The sequence below is a fragment of the Artibeus jamaicensis genome, unplaced genomic scaffold, assembly GCF_021234435.1.
Source record: "Artibeus jamaicensis isolate MK-2021 breed Jamaican fruit bat unplaced genomic scaffold, CSHL_Jam_final scaffold_286, whole genome shotgun sequence".
NCBI lineage: Eukaryota > Metazoa > Chordata > Mammalia > Chiroptera > Phyllostomidae > Artibeus > Artibeus jamaicensis.
This window is the reverse complement of record NW_026522034.1, coordinates 15,657,607-15,674,587: the sequence shown is the minus strand read 5'-3', so window position 1 is coordinate 15,674,587 and position 16,981 is coordinate 15,657,607. Positions and strand designations below refer to the sequence as shown.

The 16,981-nt window shown below is 35.1% G+C and overlaps 1 pseudogene; it reads left to right on the top strand.

Annotated features, from left to right (window-relative positions):
• Nucleotides 1–16,234, top strand: part of LOC119046204 (40S ribosomal protein S3a-like) — a 37,675-nt pseudogene extending 21,441 nt beyond the window's left edge.
• Nucleotides 16,235–16,981: the final 747 nt, after the last annotated feature.

Below are 16,981 nucleotides of genomic sequence, written 5' to 3'. Positions count from 1 at the left end.
CATATTCAAATAATATTGATCAATAGCATAAAGGAATACTTTTTAATTCACATTTAATTTTCATCACAAAACTCTAAGGAAGTTAATTTTTTAAATTTATTTTCCACTTTTTTTTACAAGTACAGTCATCTCTATTTTCACCCCACCACGCTCCCCCTCCACCCCAGCCATCCCTACCTCCCACCCTCCAACCTAACCCTCCTATTTCCACTTTTTATTGAGATATAATTTACACACTATATGTCACCCTTTTATATTGTACAGTTTGTAGTTTTTAGTATATTTGCCACTATCTCTTTCTGAAACTTTTTCATTTCTCTGAAAAGAATCTCTAAACCTGTTACCCATTGGCAGTCACTTTCTATTCCTCCCTTCTAGGTGATTAATATTTGGGGGGCAGTGGGGAAAAAACAAGGACAAGAAAAACATATAAAACATACAAAAAAGTAGAGCTTTTTTTCCCAAGATATCATTTTTCCAAGGGCCTGTCGTCATCTTTTAGTAAGTAAAACAATATGTTTTGAAGCATTCTCACAGATGTTTTTTCTCTGGTTTCACTTTGCCAGGTCCTCTTTTGGTTCTAGCAGGGACTCGACATTTTCATTGACTTCATGAAATCCCGGTTTTTATAAATGAAATGGCAGTTCCACTTTACTGTGATATGCAATATGTTTGTAATGCATAAGTAATGGTAAAGAACTTGACAACATGATCAAAGGTATCCCTAGATTGATCTGTCTGACCATCTGTACTGGTGTTAAGTAGAGAGAGATATTTGAATGCAGTTAATTATATAAATGAATAGTTCATTAGTGACTACTATCTTGTGGTGACATTTTCTGCAGCTTTTGAAACAGTCTTATAATTTTGGAGACTTGATTAAAGACTATGAGTTTAAAAACCCCTTTGCATAGCACTTGAGATTTTATATATTCTTACCCTCTTGAAATACTTTTCCATTTATGCAAATGGCAATTGTGAATATTGTATAATAGAAATTAATTTTACTTATTGCAGATAAGAATATTAGCATTTTCTCAGTGCATATATTTAGCATTATAGTTTTAGTGTCTCTTGACCGATAAGTTATTTCAAAGTTGCCAAGTTAATGTCTGATGGTTGCACAGAAGGTCTACATAGATAGATTGTTCTGTGAAGCCTATCTGGTCTCTCAATTTTGAGTTCCTGAGTTTTGACTACAGTTTTAAGTTTCTTTTTATCCCCTTATTTCTTCTTAACAAGTTCTCGCTTCTTTTCTTACTAAGGTGACAGTGAAACCGTTTATCAGAGTGGATATAAAAAACAAAACAATTCTCCTCTCTTTCTGCATAAGCTGGTCTTCTTTTTCTGTTGTGAAGTTTTGCATCATTAATTGATTCATTCTTTCAATGAGTACTTATTGAAAACATTCTACATGTACCAAAAATAGTGGTCTACTCTAAAGGTGGAGCATTAAATGGGATATGATTATTGTCCTTGTTGCATGTGTAGAGTAGCAGAGAAGTACATACTTAAGAATTTGTGGATTCAATTTGTTGAGCGCCAATTATGTGTATGGTACTAGTATTAGCAGTAAAGCTACGGAGTCGCATTACATATCTGAGGGCTGTATGACACAGGAAGCTCAGTGCACTCTGGGAACATGTAAGGTGGGATCTCAACCATCAGGCTCACTTTTTTCCATGTTCCATGGATGAATGATAATGTGTGTTGCAATAGCTTATTATATCTGGGCTGCTTTTTTCAATCTTGCACTTTCTCATTTAGAGTCTAACTATTAAAATTCAAATGTTAAGGTAGATTCATCACCAGATGTTTTTAAAAGGTATTTACATGTTTCTGTATGCATGTGCATGTATACATACATACACATAGGTGTATATATTTGTTATATAAAGATATAGAAGGTGCTATTGTCTCCATATTTGCAGAAAATATTTTTTTGCAGTTATTCATGAGGTCTGAGGATTTTTCTACTTTTCTAAAGAAACCAGATAACATGGACTGTTGTGGCTCAAGTACTGGGTTGAAAATTTACTTGAAGAGTACTTCCTGTTAATCAAAAACATTGCTCTCTGGTTGTTTCCCATGTTACATGATCGAATAACTTATTCAACAGAGGAGCCTGAAGTTTTCCTATTCAGTAAGCTTTGTGTTTCACTTATTTGTGTGCTTACACTTCTGTGCTGCTTTTATGGCCTTGGAAAACTTCTCTGTTACTTATTTGTAAAATAATTCTATTGTTTTACTTCAACTTACTTTCTTCAACACAGTCACATATTCAAAAGTCCATGCACATTGTTTAGTGTAGACAAATACCACTTTATGTTTCTGAATGTAATTTCCTAATTGGGAAGCCGGTACAGTAGGCACCGCATCTTGCCTAAGCATTATAAGCTATTTGTAGTTCTTTAAATAAACATTTCATGTTTCAAAATATTAGATTCTGTTCTTCCTTCTGCTTAAAATATTTTCTCATCATCCTTAGATTATTTATTTAACATGATTTTCACAATCTCTGTTTAGGGAAGTCTTCTCCGATGCCCCAAATTTGAAATCATTGTCACACACCTTTGTGTGTGTACTGCTGTCGTATCATACACATCCTGGGCATGGGGTGGCTGGCGTTTCTGTGCTTCTGTGCAAAGAAGCTGCTAAGGTACAGATTCAGTCCCAAGATCTTTGGGCAGATGTTTTTCTAAGAACTTTACTGTTCTATGTTGTGGACATTTCAAGCATTCCTTCATCACAGCACTCATACTTTATTTAAGTCATTTGCTTATATTTCTCTTCGTGTATATTAGATTCCAATATCTCTGAGGGCATGATCTAATATTTAACCTATTTTAATGTTTTTAATCCAAGTGACTAGAATAGTGTTTGAAATTACTGAACTGAATTATAGAATTCTTGAAATAAAGCACATGTTTATGTAGAAAGGATGCATTGGAGACATTAAACATTGGCAACAGTGTCCTCAGAGACTTTCCTTGTGTTGGCTGTGTACAATTCTATGATACATCATCTTTGTACAGTAATATTTGAAGACCTTTTCTCAGTAAGGAAATACTGAGAAGAACTAGGAATAACCTATATACATAAATTGAATAAAATTAAAAAAGGAATTTCCTTTTAGTTAAATCAGTTTAAAGCAATGACTTTTATCAAATATATACTTAAATTTCTGAATTAGCTATTGGGTCATACAAATTTGGGAAATACTATAAATTTTTCTAAGGTCAGAATTATAATTTTAATTCTTGATTTTTTTCTGGGACTTTTGAAGGCTACTTTTGGGAAAAAACATGGCTTTAAGAATAGATTGGTTTTTTTGAATTACATTTTCCCCATTTGTTTAGTGAGTCCCTATTATTTTCAGGACACAGAAATTCTGATTCCTTGGTGTATATTATACATACCTTTAGTTTTTATTTATTTTCTGCTAGTTCAGATGCACAGTAATAAAACAGTGAGAATATTCTTGTTTTTGACGGCATTACTATTGTACATCATATACTTTTGAGATGACATTAAGTAGAAAAAGACACTTTATAGTGTGCGGCAGGGAAACCAGACACAATATGTATGGGGAACCCACAGAACGTGCCTGGATAGTCACATAAGACATCACCTGGGTTCAATCACTGGTCACGCATTTTTCTACCCAGGTTTTCTCTGGTCATCTAGTAAGTCTTTTCTATCATCTAGATATTTTATTTTCTCAGGATTTTTTTGACATGTGCATTAGCTCTTTACCATTTTGCTTCTATATCTTCTGTAGTAAAGGTCTTTCTTTTAATTTGCTGACCTTAGTTGGAAAACAGAAATTAAAATATAAGTCATTTGTGATTTATCAAGTGTTAGAGTGAATTGAATTGGCGTATTTTTTGTCATTTTTATTGTTATTCTCTTACAGTTGTCCCAATTTTTCCCCTTGCTCTCTGCCCATCCCAGGCCCTGCTCCGTCAGTCAATCCCCGCACTGTGGTCTATGGCCATGGGTCATTCATACACGTTCTTTGACTAATCCCTTCCCTTTCTTTCCACCATTATCTCCCTCCCCAGTCCCCTGTGGTCACCGTCAGCCTGTTCCATGTTTCCATACCTGTGGTTCTGTTTTGTTCATCAGATTCCTCTTATTGGTAAGATCATATGGACTTCGTCTTTCACTTCCTGGCTTATTTTACTTAGCATAATATTCTCCAGTTCCATCTGTGCTGTTGCAAAAAAGTAGGTGTTCCTTCTTTCTTTCTGCTGTTCCATTGAGTAAATCTATCATGGTTTTTCGATCCACTCATTTGCTGATGGGCATTTAGGTTGCTTCCAGCACTTGTTTATTGTAAATTGTGCTGCTATGAACATTGGGGTGCATAGGTTCTTTTGGATTGGTGTTACAGGATTCTTAGGATATAATCCCAGCAGTGGAATTGCTGGGTCAAAAGGCAGTTCCAATTTTAGTTTTTTTGAGAAAATTCCATACTGTTCTCTACTGTGGTAGCAATTTTTTTGTCAATATACCTCTTAAGGCAAGGAAAAATAAGTAATTTTTTAAATTATGTTTTATTAGTAGTATTTTAGCAGTAGCACTCTGCTTTATATTTTATGTTTTACAATTGTTTCAATTATTTCCCCCTTTGCCCTCTTATCCTCAGCCCACCCCCACTTCCATAGTCAGTTCCCCCCCAATGTCTATGTCCATGAGTCTTTCAAATAAGTTCTTTGATCCCTTCATCTTCTTTTAAACAGTTCCCCCCACTCTCATTCCTTCTTACAGCTGTTTCTTTCTCAAACCTAAGTTTGTGTTAGTAAATATTTTCAGGTTTCCTTCAAGTTCATATTCTATTCTGTTTACTTCTTTGGGTTTTAGATAAAACTTTCCTTTTTTTCTAGAATCATTCTTGCTTCTGACATCATCAACAGGTCCTCTGTGCTTTGTCCCTATGGACTGGACTGGCTCCACCCATAAAACACCTGATACCCTTAATAGATGCTATAATATGAGACTAATCTAGTCTTGTGTGGAACAAGACTCTGACTTGTTTGCTTATCTCATAGAAATGAGGTAACCCTGAGGACTTTAAACCTGTGGAATTTCTTCTTCTTTTTAAAAATTTTGTGGGATACTATTTTTTAAAGATTTTATGTATTTATTTTTAGAGAAAGGGGAAGGGAAGGAGAAAGAGAAGGAGAGAAACATGCATGTGTGGTTGCTTCTCGCAGCACACCCCCTACTGGGGACCTGGCTTGCAACCCAGGCATGTGACCCAACTGGGAATCAATTGGTGACCCTTTGGTTCAAAGTCCAGTGCTCAATCCACTGAGCAACACCAGCCAGGGCCTAACCTTTGGAATTTCTACTGTGAAGACTTTATAGATGCTAATATATATTCTTGTCATACCAGATACAATTTGTTTCTTATAATTAGCATGGTAAGGAGCTTTACAAACTAAAGGTAGTCCTGTCAAGAGCTGTCATATTCTTCTTAGAATGCAGTTGGAGTGTCTGTAGGGTGTTATAGCCCACTCTACACTGGCAGGAGGTTGCTATTTCCAGAAATTACCGAAAGTAATCTCCCACATGTTGCTTAAATATGCTTTTTTATGGATTGAATGGTGAGAGCCATTTAGTGAAGACATAATATACTTTGAACAATATTTCATATACTAATTGCTTTCTCTTGCTACATGAGAAAAAGACATTTAAAACTATCTCACCAACTTCAAGTTTGCAGTTCTTGTAGCATTGCATATCAATCATCACTACAGTTTATATTCTATGAGAGGAAGATCCTAGTTTTCAAAAGCAAATTCTAACCAGTCTAAATTTTTAGAAGTCAGTTTTAAAATTAAGATAACCCAAATTACATAGGTAGTTTTTACAACATAAAGTAAATTATATAATGTATATAAGCAAATATACATATACATTTTATGAAGCTTAGAAGTAAAGCTTCATAAAAGTATCATTTAAGTATATAAGCTTAGATACTTAAATACGTTAACATATAATAAGTATTTTTGTTAGAACTTTGAAACTTGCTTCTGAAAATACATAATCAGGAATAAAATAGATGTGGTATTCAAATGCAGACAAAGTAGTACTAATATATATTTGTATATCTCTTTGTGGCTTCATAGAAAGCTTTTTTTTATGTTACTTACTGTTTACAGAAATGTTGTAAAGTAGAAAGGCTGATAGCATTGTCTTTACAGCACAGATAAGGAATTTCATCAATAAAACATAGTTGTAAAGTGACAGAAATGGATCTAGAGCTTTCTGAGTCCTAGTATTATTTCGCCTCTCTTGAAAGAATAAAATAATATTGTTTGTCTAAAGACAGAGTACATGCACCATTCGTTCCAAAGGGGTATCCATTATGTTCCTGCTGGGACTAGGTGTGTTGCTAGGCACTGGGAATGCAGAGTAAGGCAGTCTGGGCCCTCTGAGGATGGATTTCTGGTAAATACTTTTTTATAGACCACGTTACAGCCTAATTGTTGATACCACTGACACAGGGAATAGATTTTCTCTTGTTCCTTTAGCAAACATTGTGATACAGTCTTAGTTTTTCTCCTGCAATGTTATTAATTGAGCAAAGAGAACCTCGTGAATCCAGAGCCACCTGTCTTATCCTCCAGGGCTGGGCAGATGCCTTCTGTAGAAAAGGTGTACTCCCAGGAACTGGGAACCTGGGTTTTTCCTTTGCTTCTCATACTAACTTCTTATAGACCTTTAAAAATATCATTTAACCATTCCAGTCCTGCTTTTTTAAAATTTATAAAATAACAATAAAACTTAACTCACCTACCTTACAGGGTTGATGTGAGAAAAATAGACTACTTTATAGGTAATATTGAAACTGAAAAATGTAGGAAGACTGAACAAATGCAGAGTAATAATGTCTAATTCTGGTTATTATATCAAGACATTATAAACAGATATAGTACAGTTATGATGAAAACTGCCACACTGACAATATGCAACAATTCTTTCATGGGCTACTACAGCCACAGGGAGCAGAGGTGGAAAGTAAACCTAGATAATGGGAATTCAGGGTGAAAACATGTCATTGTCACGCTGAGGACCCTGACATCCCAAGTACACTTTGTCGGTATAATCTTACAGGCTGAAGTAGCTTGGAATGCCACTTTTCCTTTGCCTGAGCTGTTAATATAAAGGCAAGCTATGCCAAATAGCTTGCTTTTATAATATGCCAAACCAAGTGGGAATAAGTTGTTGTTAGAAAGAAAGGATAAATCCAAACTTTCAAGATAGTCACAGGCGTAAAAGCACTGTATTTGTCTGCAATTACACACTAAGGGAACCAGTGCTTTTTTGATGAGCAAACTGAGGATGTATTTCCACCCTCTCATTTTTCCCGTAATGGCCTTTATTGTATCACATAATAGTCGTGCTTATATCTGTGAAGGAACAGCATGCAGGAAGGAATTAGGACACTGTGGAGACAGAGTCATGTGCAGCACTCATGAAAAATTAAATGCCCATAGCATTATCAAAAGTAGGTCATTTTATTCTTTATTAAATGTATGTATTATAGTCACTGATTAACCTGTACTTGGGTATTATAATTAGATAAGTCTGAACTTTGTGTCAAAGCTCTTGAACAGCACTTACCATGTATAACAGATAAATAGTATCACATTCAAAGATTACCAAGAAGTTTCTTCCTCCGATTTCATTGCCCTTTATCTCATATTTCACAGCTCTGTCTTGCATACATCTAGGATTCTCTATCTAAATGACCTGTTTTTATCTTTGGTTGCTTATATCAGCAAAAGATGGAAAATCTCAGATTTAAATAGAATACACAGGGCAATGCCTTAGGAACTATAGCTGAATTTCAAGGATGAGTATTTGAAGAAATGGCACCAGTAATTTTATATTTTTCAAAGGTATAGTATGACGGCACAGACAGGTTAAAGAAAAAACCCTCACACTCTCTCAAGTGACACTTGCATGAGCTATGGGCAGACATTCTCCTCCTAATATAAAAACTCAGCACAGTAACTTGAGACATATTTGATCATTCTTAGAGACAGGGTGATCTCTTTGGAGGACATTTGAAAGCATTATTCTGAAGGTCTATAAAGGACTTCGGATTAGTCATATGAAATACTAACTATACATTCAAGTATAGTTAGTATATAAAGAGAAATCTAGGGAAATAAAGTATATAAAGAACAATCTAGGGAAATAGCAATGCATTTGATTATGGATTTCAGAAAAAGAAGTAAATTTCTATTTCTCTTTCACCGTCACTAAGAAATATAATTTGTACCATTTTCGATTAGTTATTGATTGGAAAGAGTGATATTTTGGTTAAATTTAATCATGAATTTTAGCTATTTTGTGATAATATTTTTCAATATTCCAATACACTATACCATAGTAATTAAGATTAGTGCTTTCTCTTTTCACATTGAAATCAGTCCTTTTGGCATGGAATGGCTTATCTGTGCATTTTTATATGGATATTTTTAGTTTGCTTGGGAAGAAAACATGAAACTTAACATTCAATTGCTCTTTAAATTCCACAAATACACAGCCAAAGTGATAATTACCGGGTTCATAGTGTCCCCAATAAGATAGTCATATGGTTCCTGTGGTTTGATAATGGCTTTATAATTTAGATTTAAAAGATTCTGAAAGGTGTGGGATAATTGTGCTTCCCTGAAACATCAGAAATTGAAGATTTGAGACATTACTGTAGTGACATAAATCAACCAATTTCCCTTTGTTTTCATAGTGCAACATATTTCCCCTGGTTGGAAATGAGTGCATCAGCATAAAAGCCTCTTGAGCAAGAAAAATGTATATTGATCACTGTAAGTGCCTTTCTGTAATACCCTGAAGTTATTGAAATTGACCCTAAACCGTGCTTTATTTCTGACAATAGATTCTTTTCATGTGTTGCTACTTATTGATTTATAGCTTAATAGAAATGCAAAAATAATTTTCATTGAGAAAAACACATGTAAGACTTCGTCTTATTATTTGAATTTGTTTGTAGCACTAGGCAAACATCAAAAGCTTTCTGTTCAGAATGAGTTCACAGGTTACCCACCAAAGCTCTTACAGCACTTTGTCCTCCAACAATGCGTTGAAATAGATCTGTGTGCTGAATCATCAGCATTACCCCACACACTCAGCTAGTGAACACGTAGAGAAAATGGATTCTAGAGAGGAAGGCTATTTGTGTTACAACCTGAATTGTAGTTTTTCTCAGACTTACCGTGTCATTTCTTTGCATTTCACACTTTCCATTTGGAAAACAGCGATAACGTTAGTCTTCACCTAGCTCAATGGATGTTACAAAAATAGATGAGGCAGCATATGTAAATAGTTCACAGAGCTTTGAAAGACAGTTGCTATGCAGGTTGAGGTAAGGTGTAGGTCAAAGCTACCGGCTAAGTAAGTCAGGTGCTTCTTCATTGATAGTTAGTTTCTACCATTCTATGGTAGCAGCTGGCTATCCGCCAAAGACATGGGGTATCACATAGAACTGGCATATATTACAGGAATTTAGCTCTTTCTCCCATTTCTGCATTCTTAACAATTTGGATTAAGTAATGACTGTCACTATGGATTGATAGATAATTTGCTTAATAATTCATAATCCCCCACCAACATGCTACTTATAAACTGTCTTTTCTTTTTCCCCCCTTTAATATCTTAAACTCTGGAGTAAAAGGCTGAGGGAGATGTTCTGTTGTCTTATATGGAATTGTACATAATATGATGCAGGTGTTTTGAATACTAGATAAATGTTATAGAAACATAATTAGCTGGATTAAACCACCAGTCATTTAAATGCAAATGATTTATTATACCTGTGTGCTGTTACCGAACTGTCGCAATTCATACCAGATATTTTAGCAAAATTAAGAGAGATGAATTAAGAGCCTTACATAATCAGTATGAGGAGGCCATCTAAATTTAGTACTACATCTAAATGTACATCTTAATGCATTTATAATTCAGGACCAAAATCTAGTGTTTAGAGAAGTCATAAGTACTTTTGACTCCCCAGGTGTTCTGTTAGTAAGCTAATGTAGGATTATTTGGGTATGGATTTTGTAATTCCTTCATAAAATTAAGCAAGAGAAAAATATATCTATATGGATTTTTAATTCTGAATTTTGTTATATTTTTCAGAACAATTTTGAGTAAATGAAGGTGACCAAGAAGAAACTAAACAGTTAAAACCAGTGAAATATTTAATATGTATTAGTACAATTAAAGATAGATAGAAAGATGATAGATCGATGGATAGACAGACAGATAGATGCAATATCCTATAAGAATACTGAAGTAGAAAAAATATTTTATTTTATGCCGAGTGAAATAAGCCAGGTGTCGAAAGACAAATACCATATGATCTCACCTTTAACAGGAAGCTAAATGACAAAACAAACAAGCAAGCAAAATAAAAATAAAGACACTGAAATAGGGAACAGGCAGACAGTGTCCAGAGGGGAGAGGGGAGGGAATTTAAGGGGAAAAGGGGAGGGATTTAGAGGAACAAGTATAAAGGACACATGGACAATAACTAAGGGGGGTGGAAATGGGAGGGAGGTGGGGAGCACAGGGCAGGGTGGGCTGGGATGGGAGTAATAGACAGAAAACTGTACTTGAAAAATAATTAAATTAAAAATTTATTTTGGAATATATTTCCTTTCAGGAATATTTTTGAAACTAAAATATATCTTCCCAGCTCACTCTACTGCTTCCCTCACCCCAAAACTGTATATGTTAGTTTCTAAATGTTCTAGTGTATTTGAAAGTCAGTCTCTTTGCATCATTGGATTAGTTCAGGGTCCTGGTTCTTGCTTCAGTAGTTGCCCTCTATTCACTGATAAAGGTGAATTCAATAATATTACTTTATGTTTTTTCTATAACCGTCTTCCCTGGATGCAATCTTGGCCTCCCCTCTGGGACACACACACACACACACACACACACCTCACACATGTTTTCCTGCTTAAGGTAATTTATTGTTATTTCCATATGTTCTTTGATTTTTGGATTCGAATGCTCTGGTGTTCTCATCTTTCCACACACAGGAAAACATACTCCCTCCCAGTGCCTGTGGTCAGATTTTCCTCTACCTGCAACTCTTCCCCTCCTAATCTGTCAGCCTCAAACTGGATTCTTCCATGAATACACCAAAACTAATCTTTTCCTCCTTGATACCCTATAGCAAAACGCATTTAGCAAAATGCTCTGTGTAGCATGTGGTGATATACAAATAAATTACTAATGTAGAAAATTAAAGTGAGAAATAATTAGAATACTTGTCCTGTTTAAAGTCACCATTGAAAACAAAAGTAGTATTTTGTTTCTGATGCTATTCCGCTGGCTGCTTTATTTTTGCAAACCTCGGAGAGTTTTAGAATTAACAGATCGGAAAAGTCCTATAACATGATTGCAACCAGTTAGATATTTCAGGTACTTCATATGTGAATTTCAGATTTATAGCACACCTAAAATCATTTGTATTTTAGCTTGCATGTAGGCAGATTCCAAGTGTTGAACCCTTTAAAAATAACATATTATCTTATAGTATAAAGAAATGATGAAAATCATTTATGCTGCTTTATGTTTAAATTCATCAGGTAACAAGGCATATTGTTCCTTCATCTTCTTTTTAATGTTTCTACAGGATAAAAATTTATCAAATATAGATTGTATTTTGTAATAGATAGCTTTGCATATAAATGCATAGTATATAAAATACATATCTTACTACACACAAAATGCCATCATTATTCGTCATGAACCATATACATACTATATAGAAGGATGGAATAAGCAGATCGTGTGTGTGTATTGGTTGAGGTTAAAGTCAAGGCCACCTTTCAAACCCTGTGATGATAGAGAGAAGAAAAACTTTCCCAAGCAAAACATATATGGGTATTTGCACTGGCATGTGTATTAAGTCCTTCCCCTAGTTCCTCAAACTTTCAGACACACTGTTGTTTGGTAGCTTAGTTCCCAAACATTGAGAACCAGCACAGATGGATGTTGGAATCCTGGGAGAATTTTGGCTGAAAGTACAGGTTTATCTTCCACAAAGAACATAAGATCAGAGAATCTGAAAATGAAAAGGGAGGGAATTTGGGGGATCACCTCTGCCATGCCAGATGAAAGCATAAGTTCTTTTTCATTATGGTCTTCTAAAAGCAGCTGTCTAGCTCCTGTAGGATAACCACAGTGAGATGACGAGCGTAATGGTCAAGAGCTTTGGCTGTTGTTCGGTCCCACTGGGTTCTACCTTTGCCAACTCAGAGAGCTTAAACTTTTCCTGCTTTAGTTTCCTTGACTGTAAAATGAGATGATTAATAATAATATTTACCTTACAGGGTGGTCGCAGGGACTAAAAGAGATGATGCCATAAACTGTAGCATAATGCCTAGGAAAAAAACTCTCAATGAATTTTAGCAGTTATTTTTATAAAATTACTTTGTTAAAGAGCTTGTTAAAAGTTTTTTTTAATATGTTAAGTCCCAAACAACAATCTTGCTACTGCTATGTGTTAAAATTATTTATGCCTTCCTGCAGGTAGTCAAAAGGACTTTTTAAAGTCAGAACCATTTAAGCACTTAAATACAGGTAACTTATTTCTCAGTTATTTTCTTTTTGAAGCTGAAATCCTGAGTTATTTCATCTCCCCATATGCTATGATTCATCATTCTGGCTCTTCTCCTTGGGGTATTGAGCATGTATGTTAATGTTTCTCTCAAAACTGAGTAAAATACTCTTGGTGGGATAGAGAGGCAGAGTCAAGCAGAATTATCACCTCCCCTTTCTTATGTCCTCTGCTCTGCTGCTGCTGATTCTGTTTTTCTTATTATTTCAAGGCAGTTTACAGTTTGCTTTGAACAGGCTAAGTTTTCTTGTTACATTGAGACAATTATTATATCTTGGGTGGCATCAATGGAATCAAGTTTGCGGTCAACTCAAAATCTGAAACAATGCTATCCCCTGTCCTTTTGATTGGTTGCTTTTTGCTATGTTCCCTTTATCAGGTACATTTGTCTTGTCTTTGTTTTACATGATATTTTTAAGACTTAGTGAAGAAATGTCTATCTATTCCTATAAAAATAAGTTTGACTCCTGACACCATCCTGTCTGTTGCTGGACCAGAGCAAGCACTGCCTCGGTGTCTTTATGAAGATATTCAAAGTGGAAGGAGAAATGGTGCTCCCGAGACAAGACAGAAGTCTCAGCAGACACAGACTCTGTCTTTACATCCTATTTATTAGGATCACATCTCCTTGTAACTAACCCTCCCTGGTGCTTTCTTTGGCCATGAGAAAACACTATAGTAAAGTCTGCTGACTAATTATGTTCTCATGACCTTGCAGCATCATTTTATTTTGGGGCTATTTTTATTTATTCATTTATGCAAAAACAATATCAGCAATATGTAATATGTGTTTTTCTTTTATTAGAGTATCCTTAATTTTCTTAGAAAATTTAGTAAATATTTATTTTGCAAGACAGTGCTCACTGTTACTAGGGGGACCTCTTTCCTTGCAAAGCACCTTTGATACTAGCCATGGGCTCAAGGCCATTTTTGAAGCCATCTCCCAGTGGGCAAGGACAATTGAGAGGCTTCCTGACAGCCTTAAAGTCTAGATTGATCTGGAGCTGGTTCAATACCGGGTCTAGGTTATCCCCATCATCAGCATGTGTGGACTGAGGGGAGTACTCGGAGAACAGTAAAGAGTCTGTTGGCTTCCTGGGAATCTGTGAGGAAGGTGAAGAAATAACTAGATGGGTCAATTTGATGAAAGCTTTTTTGAAGAGTAAATGTTCATCCTATGCTTTTATTGGCATACACTCAATGTGCACCTCAATATTAGCTCAAAGATTATTTCAGGAATTGGCTACATCCGTCTTGGAGTCCTGTCTCATCAAGTTCTTCTGGGGTTTATAACCAGTATCCCTTCTCATGTTACCATTATATTTTATGCATTTGAATAACACACAGAGGTTTGCATTCTGCATATTCTAAAATGCTTTCTGTTATCACCAATCACGATGTCTTAGAAACAGAAGATGTCACATGCCAACCCCTGGCCTAGGTACTTAGACTGTGGCTCATATAATAGGCCCCTGACCCCCACTTATCTGGGTAAGCAAATTGGTCAAGCGTCAGGCAAAGGAATTCAAACATTTTTGTATAAAGTTTTATGTTATGGAAGAATATAGTCCAGAAGTAACATGACCAGCAGTTTCTGAGATGTAGCAATACAGAGGAGGTGAGACACTGGTACATCAGGAGACTCCTGCAGTAGGCGTGAGCAGGGGAGGGAAAGGCCACGTGGAAGCACAGTCCACAAGCCCTGGCAAGTGAAGTAGACAGAGAACAGGAGGGAGAGCTTGGTCGAAGGTGGTACTGAGTGTTTCTGTTTGATTAAATAATGGAAGAATTGTGATTTTAATAAGAGTAAGGAGTCTGGAGGATGTGGCATGTCAGGAAGAGGGTGAGTCTGTCCTATAGGTTTGGACATGTTGATTTTGAGTTTCAAGTAGAGGAAAAGCAAAGATTGAAAATTTAAAACAAAAGTAATAGAGAAGCCAAAGTTGGACCAAAAGATGTGGGCTTATTTAAATAAATTTTTGGAGTGATTGGATGGATGAGATTATCAATTGGGGACAAACTGAGAGGAGTAGACAGAGATGATAGGAAGAGTGATGACAAATTTTAAGTGACAGGAGGAGCAATAACTGGACTCAGGTAGTTCAAGAAGAGTAAAAATTATATAGGCAAATAGAAGTGAATACAATAACAACTAATAAGAATAATTAAGAATAATTGTGCAGTTTGATAATCTGAGATTACAATCTATATAAACCCATATTGTCCTTTACATCTGTATCTTTCTATATATTTTCACATAATTTCATCTTTTTAAAAATATGAGTATACTTTTGAAGGTAATATACAAGCTACATTGGCATCATACTAAGAGGGGAATCAGCAAATCCCTAATTTTTACAATTGAACAGTACAATCATCATTTTTATCATCATTATTATTTAACAAGGTTATGCGATGGATATTACCACTATGGTTTAATATTGTACTTGAAATATTCAGGAAAAAGTAGATGTTATAAATGAAAACTTATGTTTATTATTATTTGCAGAGTATTTTCTCAATCCAGGAATTCCCTAAATCAGTAAGTACATCAGATGCCTCAGAAATACTGAGAGTTTATTAATAGCATCAAAATATAAATATGTACAACGAAGTAGCTTACTTCTAAAAATCAGCAATTGGAAATAAAATACTTGTGCTGTCACCAAGTAGTAGAAGCATAATATATCCAAGGATAAGTAGAATAAGACATACAAGAACATTATAAATAAAACTATAAGACACTGCCTTTTGGCCCTCTGAGCAACACCATTGGTCAGCAAGAACAAGCCCATTATGAAGGGTAGAAAAAGGCAGTCAAGGAAAAAGTGGTTGACCTGCTTTTCTAAGGAAGATTGGTTTGATGTGAAAGTACCAGCTATGTTCAGTGTAAGAAGTATTAGAACACACTAGTGATGAGAACTCAGGGAACCAAAACTGCATCTGATGGTCTCAAGGTTGTATTATTGAAGTGAGCCTAGTGGATCTGCACAGTGATGAAGTTCCATTTAGAAAATTCAAGCTAATTACTGAGGTTGTTCAGGGCAGAAACTGCTGACTAATTTTCCATGGGATGGATCTTACCCGTGACATAATGTGCTCCGTCAAAAACTGACAAAGCATGATTAAAGCTCATATTAATGTCAAGACTACCACTGGTTATTTACTTCATCTATTCTGTGTTGGTTTTCCTTTAAAACACACACACACACACACACACACACACACACACACACACACACACACACACAAGCAGATTCTTAAGACCTTTCCACTCAGCATCAACAGGTCTGCTAAATCTGGAAAATAATGATGGAAATCGTGACCAAAAAGGTGCAGACAAATGACTTGAAAGAAGTAGTCCATGAATTGATTCCAGATGGCATTGAAAAAGACGTAGAAAAGGCTTATTAATCTGTTTATCTGCTCCATGAAGTCTCTGTTAGAAAAGTCGAAATGCAGGAGAAGCCCAGGTTTGAATTGGGAAAACTCACGGAGCTTCCCAGTGGCGGTAGCAGTTCTGGAAAAGCTCCTGGGGATGAGACAGGTGTCCCAGGTGAATGAGCTGATGGATGTGAGACCGAGTCCAAGAGTCTGTTTAACTTTCAGACTTTCAATGGTGACAAAAACCTATTGTGATGTTAAATAAATAAAATATATCAAAGAAAAAGTAAAAAAAATAGAACTATAAGACTTTATGAAGGAAATTTAATGAGGTAAATAAATGTCATTAACAAGTCTCTTGGTTGCTGTGTCTCAATATTGTAAAAATGTTATTTCTTTGCAAATATTTTACACATTTATTAGAATCCACCTATCCCCCCCTCCCTAGAAAATGACAGCTTTTTTTGAGGGGAACAAGTAATTCCCGATTTCATTTGAAGACTAAACCTTTACATTGAAAGAAAAAATCAGGATATTGTGGTAAATAATAATAATAATAGTAATAATAATAAACTTATCTTGTCAAATTCTACATGTAATGTAAATGTTGGTAAAATGACCAAAAAGGGATTTAATGGGAATAAATGTTACTAGCAAAATAAGTCGAAGTAAATACAGCAATTTACTTTTGGGGCTAGAATTTTTATAATGTTGACAAAAAATAGATTAGTGAATAAAACTGAGATAATTTAAAATTTGTAAAATATGCTTAAGGTACTTATAATTACTATATATCAAAATCAACCCTCACATATTAAATATTTTGCTATTAAAATAATAAATTTTACTTTTATAGTGCTCAAGGGCAAGAATAATTTGGAAATAACTTGGAAAAGACTTCATTATGTAAACTTTTTTTGGTGAATA